Below are 9798 nucleotides of genomic sequence, written 5' to 3' on the forward strand. Positions count from 1 at the left end.
ATAATAAAACGAAACAAAAGAGTTTCAATATTAAACGATTTTTATTAATACGCTAACATTTTATCTAAAACAAAATTACATGATAAAAACTTAAAATTATATTTATATATAAGACATCTGCCAAAATATTGAAAAAAGAAAACATACATATGAAACCAAAAATAAAATCTTTATGCATACATACATATAAAAGTAAATGAAATCAATTAAATATTAGCAAAAAGAATTATGTACTACTCTCATACATAAGTATCCTTTTACGAGTAAAGTCTTACTTTTTTCAAATGATTATTAAATGGTGCTTAATTACCTAAAGATAAAAATAATCAACTTTTAATAATTTATATTCAACTCAAATAGAACCCATTAATGTTAAAATATATTTATATTGGAAAAATCCATTAATATACGTATATTAAAACATTATAGGAAATGAATTGAGAAATAAAATACAAAAGTTGTAATTTAATTGAATAGTTTTAAATTGCTATCACAACTAAATTAATTGTATATGTTTAGGACCTTATTTATAATAATTTATCGGTTTTAAAGTACATTTGCATACAAAATTTATTCTATAAAGTATTTTAATACTTTAACAACCATAAAATATTTTAAATTCCTCTTTTTGGTGAATTATTCTATAGTAATTTATTATATAAAATTAATTTTTATTGCTTTTTTTCAGAGATACATTTAGTTTTTATATTATACTAATATATATCGATGTTGTGCATTCAAAAGGAGAAAATACATAAATATTTAAAGAAATTAACCATAAATAACTTTATTAAAATATTCAACTAATTACTGATTTTTTTTTTAATTAAAAAGCATACATGCATACATGTGTTTTATACAATTTATTATAAAAGTTTATATAACAAAAGTCAAGACTTAATATTTTTTTCTATATTTCTTAAATAGACACGCTATTAAAAATAATTTAAGTTTACTTTTCGTAAAATAACATGTACCCAGTAAATTTAGTCAAATGTTACATTCGCAGCAAAAAATATATCTTTTTTATAAAAATTCCTAAAAATTACGCATGCACTTTTTGTCAATGGATTACATTAGTTCCAAAAATAATTGTTAATTAAAAATTGATTTGCAAAAGTTTGTACACTGAATATCTAGTTCAACCTAGTTTCAATGCGCAGATAAAAAATCATTTAAATCTTTGGTGCGAACTGTGAGCGAAATTGCTTTACTTACACCGTAAGTAAGTCTCTTATGGTAAAAAAAACTTGACTGATTTAATTTCAGCTTAAACAAAACTCTAATGATCAACATATACATATATTTTATGTTTGTTTAAAATTATTTATAAATAACCCATCAATATTATAACTTTAATACAAAAAAATATGGAAAATATTTAAAATACACTATATATATATTACAACAAAAAGCAATCGATTTATATAAAGATATTAAATACAGTTTTGATAAAAAAATTTTATATTTGTAAAAACATAAAATAAAAAAATTAAATAAGTAAAACGTATTGAAATTCAACACCGCACAATAATATACAACAAATACGTACGTACATCGTTTTTTTAATAAAGTAAAAAATGCTAAAAGATTAATAATATTGAAATAGATGTTAAAGAAATTAATATTGAATAAACTAAAACAAAGGAAAATATTTATTTAAAAAAATAAAAAAACATGAAACGTTAACATAGCAAAATGCGCATATCTTTGATATAATAAATATTAAAAACACACGGCAAAGAAAATTTAAACGTTTTTATGTGAAATCAATGTATATTCACTTTTATACTTTTACACTGAGACAAAAATGAAAAAAAAACTATAACGTTTATATATTATAAATAAGATATAAAAGAAGACATTTTTCACATTATTGAAATTAAAAAAAAAAACGAAATTTTACTATTGAAATTTTGTTTTTTTAGTGACCTCAGTAGATTTTTCTCAACAGCTTTTGTTTAAAACTACACTTGATATTTCTACGATAGTTATATTATTAAAAAATCCTTAATTTGAATTATAGTATTCTTAAGGTTTTTAATATACATGTCATATTTATCAAGAACATTTAAGATTGAGAATACAATATAATTAAATGTATTTTCTTCCGGTGTAGTTTTTATTAGTATTCTCAATAAATTATTCTATTTCAACTTCATATAATATGGTTGTGTAAAATGCTCTTGGATATAAATAATGGAGATAAATAATAAATTCAAGAAGTCACTGAATATTATTAATAAATTATTTATAAATGATTTGTGTGTTTTATATCATAAGTAACAAAAATTTGCAATTATATTAAAATCAAGAAAAATAAAATTTAAAGAAAAAATCATTTAAAATCTATACTTAAATATCGATTTATATGTTTAAACTAAATAAATGTTAGTGAAAATCAATAAATAATATTTGTTATTCGTACAATTCTTAAATTTTAAGTAGTCAAATGCATCAATATTAAAACCAAATAATTATTTAAAATCTTAATAAATCCCCTTTAAATTCCCAAGATATGACTGCATATACATTAAATATATGTATATTAAGAAAAAATTCATCTTTTTGTGTCTATAATTATTAATATGTATTTAAAGAAAACTATATTGAAACTTATTTGAAATAAAATTATTTGAAATCCAATAAGTATTAAAAAAAAAAAACACCACCTAATCTTTAAAGTTTTTAAGATATACATTTTAATTACAAAAAAAATTCTTTAACTATGGCGAACAATTTTAATTAGACACAACAAACAAACAAAAAAAACAATTTAATGCAATTATGGACAAAATCACACCAAAAAAAATCCCCTATAATAAATTATTTACTTATGTATTATCTCAAACAATTATTAAAAACAGTTTAATAAGTATAAAATTCATATTGATCAATAAAGAAATGAAAATTTAGTAAATTTCAAAATTTTGAGTATTATTACCAAATTAACATAAACCAACAACGTAGGGAGATACACATGTATCAGAGAATTTTTTATTTTGTATGTCGGAGTTTTGAATTTTGTGCAAAAGTGAAAATTATGACTAAAAAAAAATTAATTGGCAACCTTGCTGCTGCTGCAAAAAAATGCAACTGTGCTTTTTACTCATCTGTTCCATTCCAACTGTTTTTTTTTTAAATAACCATCATTCTAATAAGAAGTGTGCGTCGGTTGTATTTGTTAATATTAAAAAGTGTAGAAAGTGTTTAATTTAAATAGATAAATGTTTTTAATAGTGTTTATTTTATTATTCAATTAATTTTGAGACTATTTATTAAATTATTATTAATTGGAAACTGAGAAAATGTGTGAAGCAATTTAAGCAGACTTAAGGTAAGTTAAACTTTTATAAAATGGCTGAAAATATTTAAACAAAATGTATTCTTATAAATCATGTACTATTACTTTTCAAAATTAACGTTTCCAATCTGTTGTAAATTAAAATTGGACAAATACAATAAAAATCAAAGAATACTTTACAAGTATGTGATAAAGTAATTCTATAGTTTTACATTTTTTCTTGTTAGACAAGCACATACAGTTAAATACAAATAGATTTTAATAAAAACTAATAAAATTATCATCTGTGTAAAATCATAACTCATTAGATGCAAAATATAGAAAATCTAATCGTCTAGAAATAAAAAAATATTGTTACCTTCGACCACTAATATGTAGTATATTGATAATTGAGACCCCAAAATGAAGTTCTGTGTCAACTTTCATCGATCTATATAAGATTCCCTATTTTGTCGATTTGTTTACGTTTCTTGTCCAAAAGAGTTTCAGTTTGGTAGTTTAAACAGAATGTGAGATTTAAAAAATTATTGCGGAATGTAGAAAGAAACGACGAAAGTTTTTTAACTTCATGGGCCGATTAGGGATGGCATTGAATAAAACATTTATTATTTATAAAGTTTCCAAGCTATTGCTTTAAAAGCCTCCAGTATCCACTAAACGTCTGCATGGGTATACTTGTCGACTTTTAGACTTTTCGAATAAATAGTCGACTTTTTTTCGACTTATCGACTTTTCGACTTTTTTCGAGTTGTTCCGACTATTTTAGAGTTTTTGACTTTTTTCCACTTGTTTAAAATTTTCGACTTTTATCGAGTTTTTGACTTTTTTCAACTTAATTCGACTTTTATTTCCAAAGTCGACTTTTCTACTTTATTCAAGTTATCGATTTTTTTGAACAAAATTGTCGACTTCGACTTTTTTCGACAAAAAGTTGATTTTTCGATTATTCTATTTACAATGCCTACTTCATAAAACTAAAAAGATTTCTGAGAGGAACATTATATAGAGGAGTAGGGACCGATCATTATAAAATAAGGTAAATGATTTTTTCTCCTAAGAAACTTACTATATAGAATTTCAGCGCTAAACTCGAATTTTTTAGTCCGTTATGGGCGTTAAAGTCATTTTTTTGGTAGACCATATATGAGGGGTAGGGTCTATTATAGAACAATCATAAAATTTGGTGGAGAGAATTCGACTCATATAAAACTTATTTATGTCGAATTTCGTCGCTATACTCCAATTTTTAAAATAGTTATGACTGTTAAAGCTGTTTTTCGTGGGGCCATTTGTATTGGGGCTATACGAAAACGTGGATGGACATTGCCCATTTTCAATACCAAATAAACCTTCACATACAGAGAAAGGAAATAATTATTATCTATGAAATTTTTGCTTAAAAAAAAATCTAAACAAAGAATAAAAACCCCTTAAGAATTTTAATTTTCCAATTTTTTAATCCAATTTCTGCAAATTTTTTCGATTATATCGTTGGTAAAGAAATTTTACCAATTTTCTATTAATCTCTGTTTAAACCCGATAATTTTTACTGTCTTTTAAAGGTAAATATCGCATAATGAGTTTTATAATTAATTTCAAAAAATAAAAATCATTGTCTGATTTTTATTTGTGCCTTATGGTTTAAAAATTATTTGTGGTTTTGAATTATTGATTTTTGTTTGAATAAATTCTTAGTAATTTTTACAAAAATATATAAAAAAAGAAATTTTTATTTTCTGAGAAATGAAATACAAACCAAATAAAATTTTTAATCTAATTTTTTTTTGAATAAAAATAATAACAATTACTGTCTCTGTTCACATATAAGAAATATTTGTGGAAAATTTAATTTCTCTAGCTCTTTCCTATATTGCTTTGAACAGACAGACGTCCGTCCGTCAGACATTGCTAGATCATTTTAGAATTTAATAAGGACCCAGAATATATGTATGTATATACTTTTGTGGGTCTATGATCAATATTTCTATTTGTTACAAACGGAATGTCGAAATCAATATACCCCCATCGTTTTTGATGGTTGGTATAAAAAGGTAAAAGTTGTTTCTAGACAAAATTAAATATATAACTAAGGACTTTCATTTATATTCTCAATAAATCTTTAAAATTCTTATTAAAAAATATTTTTTTCTCTAATGGTTAAAAAAATCTAAAAATTAATTGACTTGTTAAAAGTAATGCACGTAAATAAAATAAACATTGTCATGTGTCAATATAAATTTTCCAAGTCAATGGTTCTATTTGCCCATGAACTTCTTATTCAGTAACCAATACATTTCAGCAGCTCATTATCCTGAAAGTATGTACCTATGTACAATGTACAATATGTTCAGGATAATACATACATACTAAGGTTGTCAATTGTTAAATTGTGTTAAAAATCATTCAAATAAAAACTTATAATATTTTTATATACGAGTAGTCGACTAAAAACGAATAAAAGTTTTTATCCGAATAATTTATTAAAATATAAATAAAATATGCAAACAACTCCAAAATCTTAAGATACACTTATAACTTAGTAACTTAGTTCAATCACAACCTATTTTAAATATCTCAGTAGATTTAAAAGTGGCAGCTGAGGCTTTTATAATGATATATGTTTACGATGTTTAAATTAAGTAGATTAATATGTGTACATCTGCTTCTTAACATGTATTGTATTTGTTATTCCGTTTGTTACACATTATTCGTATCTAAGACGATCTAGATGTACTGTCCTCTTGAAAATATGATAAAACGAACTAGACAGCTGGAATTTTGAAAAAAAATTTTTGTTTGGTATTGAAAATGTGCATTTTCTGTCTTCGATTGATTTAAGGTATACGATATATGATTTCCATATATAACTATAATTGGCTTATATAAGCTTATATAAGAAACTAATGTTGTCTTTGTAAAATATTTGAAATATTATGTCGGTCGATAATTAATATAAAGATCCCGTCAAAAATATGACTTTAGCATAAATACCTCTCTTAATTCGTTTACGGATTTTCTCTCATTTAAATTTAGAGTTGCCATGCCATTCATACTTTTAATGAACAAAAACCATGTGGTGAATAAATAAACTATGAAATACAAAAACAAAAAATAATAAAATGGCTACAAAATCCGCAACCGTAGCCGCACTCCATTTAATTTACATGTTCTCTGGGAAGCAGAAAATGCAACCGCATAATGACATTATTTGAAGTTACTGTACATACAAACATAGTTAATTTTTCTTAAAATAAATAAAAATAAATTAATTCCTTTGAACTAGAAGAACACAGCTGAGCAATTTAAAAAAAAATATACAGATTAATAGACTGGTTAAAAATATTCCTCATAAAATTGCTGTTATTTTATGTTTAAACATATTCTGAGTAAGAAACTCCTTGCAATTTAGGGTTATCAATAACATCTGGTGTAAAAATTTAACAGAAATAAACATTTATATGTCTACAAATACTTACCATAAATATTTTCAAAATTTTAAATAATAAAGAAAATACAGATTAACATTCAAGAACAAAACATAAGAAACAAAATAATAAACAGGAAAAGGATTTAGATATAGTGTATCAAAAACTCGTTAAGGGATACAATAGCCTTTTTTCAATTTGGGATTTAAATAAAACACAAGCAATATTTTTGTAGTTGTTTTTTTTAAGAGGGGAGTTTTTGTTTTAATCGAATCTCCACTAAAGTTTTAGACAATGTTTTAATTTTTTATTTAAAGATTTTTTTTTAAGATTTAATTATATTGAGTCATATTCTTATTCATTTAATATATATTGATTGATGGTAAATCAAATGAATTGATAATTTTGTTCTCAACATTTTAAAATCATTTCGAATACATATTTATTTTGTTTTTAATTACTTAAAATCATTTTTTGATACTTAAATTATTTACTAAATATTGTTATTATTTCTTTTATATTTAATAATGAAATTTTATTTGAGTATGTAGTTTTATGTTAAAAATTGTTGTGTTTTTTCGGTTTTATATCACTTATTTGGCTAAATAATTTAAAAAATCAAATACTCTCGAATGATGGCAAATTCGAGCTTTCTTATTGAATTTATTGTTATTGGGCAACTTTTTGAATCATTTACTTCATTAATTATTTATAATATAATTTTAAATTGTATTAAACTTAAATTTGACACATTTATTTCTTTATTAGTTTTAGTTGTAAAATGTTATTGTATTTACGATGCAATTAAAACTACTTTATTTATGCATAGCTTTATATTTAAAAATGTCATAGTAAATTATTTTTTAATATATTTTATGTTTTGTTAAAATTTTTAATGAATTTAACGTGTTTAAAGATTTTCGTAGTTTTTTTTATAACAACACCGACTTACCATACTAAAATATAATATATATGTAAATCTTTTAAATTTAAAATTTAATGCTAATTTTTATACCTTTTATCATTCTATTCATAAAATGGAGCTCAAACATTTTCATGAGACATCTTGCCAAAAAAAATCTTTTAAGAGTTTAAGTGCAAAAGTAAACATTTACAGGATTTTACTAATTTATTGGCCAGTAATAGAAATCGTAATTCATTTTAAATGTATTTAGTTACGATGTTAAGCTAAAGACAAGCTCAAGTTTTCTATAACAATCCAATAATTCAACTCTTAAAAGATTTCCTTCTTTATCTCATTTCCCGACCTTTTTTCATTAATTATCATCATTTTTTAAAATGTTTTCCATTTAAATAGTAATGACATTATCCGCGATTGTTTAAATGTTTTTTAAATTAACTGTTTATGTTGTTTGGTTAAGTTTGTTGCATTTATTCCCCTGCCATTATGAAACAACGAAGGAATCATTACAACTATTGTTGACATTTCAGTAGGATTTCAAATTTGTGTATTTTTTTTTTTTAAATTTTTAATTTGTATTTTAAAAAGCACTAGGCTTTAAAACTTTTTAATTACTTTTTTCCTATTTTGATGTATTTTTTATTTTTAAATTATTACCGTGTGCGCCTTTTATGTTAGGACTTTTTTATTTTGTTTTATATGTGTTTTTTTTTGTAAATATTATAAATATTGTATTATTAATTTTAGCTTAAATCTAAAGTTAATAGTTTCTTTTATGTAATACTTTCCGGTAAAATATTTTGTATTTTCTTACCTGCTCTTTTGATTAAATTAACTGTTGATACTCTCGGAGCTGAAACTTTTTGATCAAGTATTGTGGGCTTCATTTTTGCAATTCATTCCTTCCTTAGTTAATACATTTGATACTTAGTTTGTGTTATATTCTTGGTGTACTAAGTAAACCACATTTAATACCATACTTTTCTTAAATTGTTAACTGATTCTTAAATTATTATTCTTGTTGTTTTCTTGTGTAATTTGTTTTTATTGACATAAACGCTGACACATGAATTTAAGTTTCAAACATTTTTTAATTAAATTTAATTTAAATTTCATTATTTCAATAATCTAGCCAATATTTTAATAAAATTTTACAAAACAATTTGAATTATTATCTATCTGAATCTGCTTTTAAAAACTGAACTCTCACGTGATTGTTTAGTCATTAGTATTTCAAACTCATGGAGTTAAGCTGAAAGAAAATCATACATTTTTGAGTTGTACCAATTTTTAGAAATTTAAATTTTATTTAAAATCAATTAGTTTTAAACTTTGCTTTAGTCAGTATTAGACTAATAAAATACAGTATCACACACACACACACTTCCAGTGCAAATTATACAAGCTGATCTAATGTATGTATGAAAAAAATGTTGACATTTTTGTTTTGTAAAAAATTATTCCCTAGATCTATTATTAGGTATATTTTGAACTATTTCCTTGTTTTAAACGATGTTGTTGTAATGTCCTTGATTTTTGCATCTCATTCTTAATCCATTTGGGTCTGTGGGTTTTTCTAGTATCGATGAATCTCCTAAATTAGTTTTGTTGATTTTTGCAGTTGTCTTGTTGGATTTTAACGAATTATGGCTTAAATATCAATTATTTATACATATTTCTGTACTTAAATTAAATTTATGGAATTTATTATCCGTTTGCTACCATGTACATTGTTAAATTAAATATTTTAATGCCAAATGCTATGTTTTAATATTTATTTTATATAAATATAATGGTTTTGTTACTTTTTTCAAAATTAATTAAACATAAACGTCAATTAAACTTTTTTCTAAACTACGAGTTTTCTTTTTAGTTTAAAAAATTAAAGAACTGACGTTTGAAAATATTGTTATTAATTAAAATTAGATCTTTTTAATACAATAATTTAAACAAGTTGTTTTGTTGTCATCTTCAAATTGTAAGCCTTTTTTAGATGTTTAAAATTATTTTGTGTATCTCGTATTTTAATGCAGTTAATAATTTTACTGAATTTTTTATATTGTAAATATTGTTGTTATTATTTGGTTTTTGCTACATTTTGTTGTAATAAATATTTGGTGACATAAACTAATAAATAAATATATATT

Source organism: Lucilia cuprina, chromosome 2, assembly GCF_022045245.1.
Source record: "Lucilia cuprina isolate Lc7/37 chromosome 2, ASM2204524v1, whole genome shotgun sequence".
NCBI lineage: Eukaryota > Metazoa > Arthropoda > Insecta > Diptera > Calliphoridae > Lucilia > Lucilia cuprina.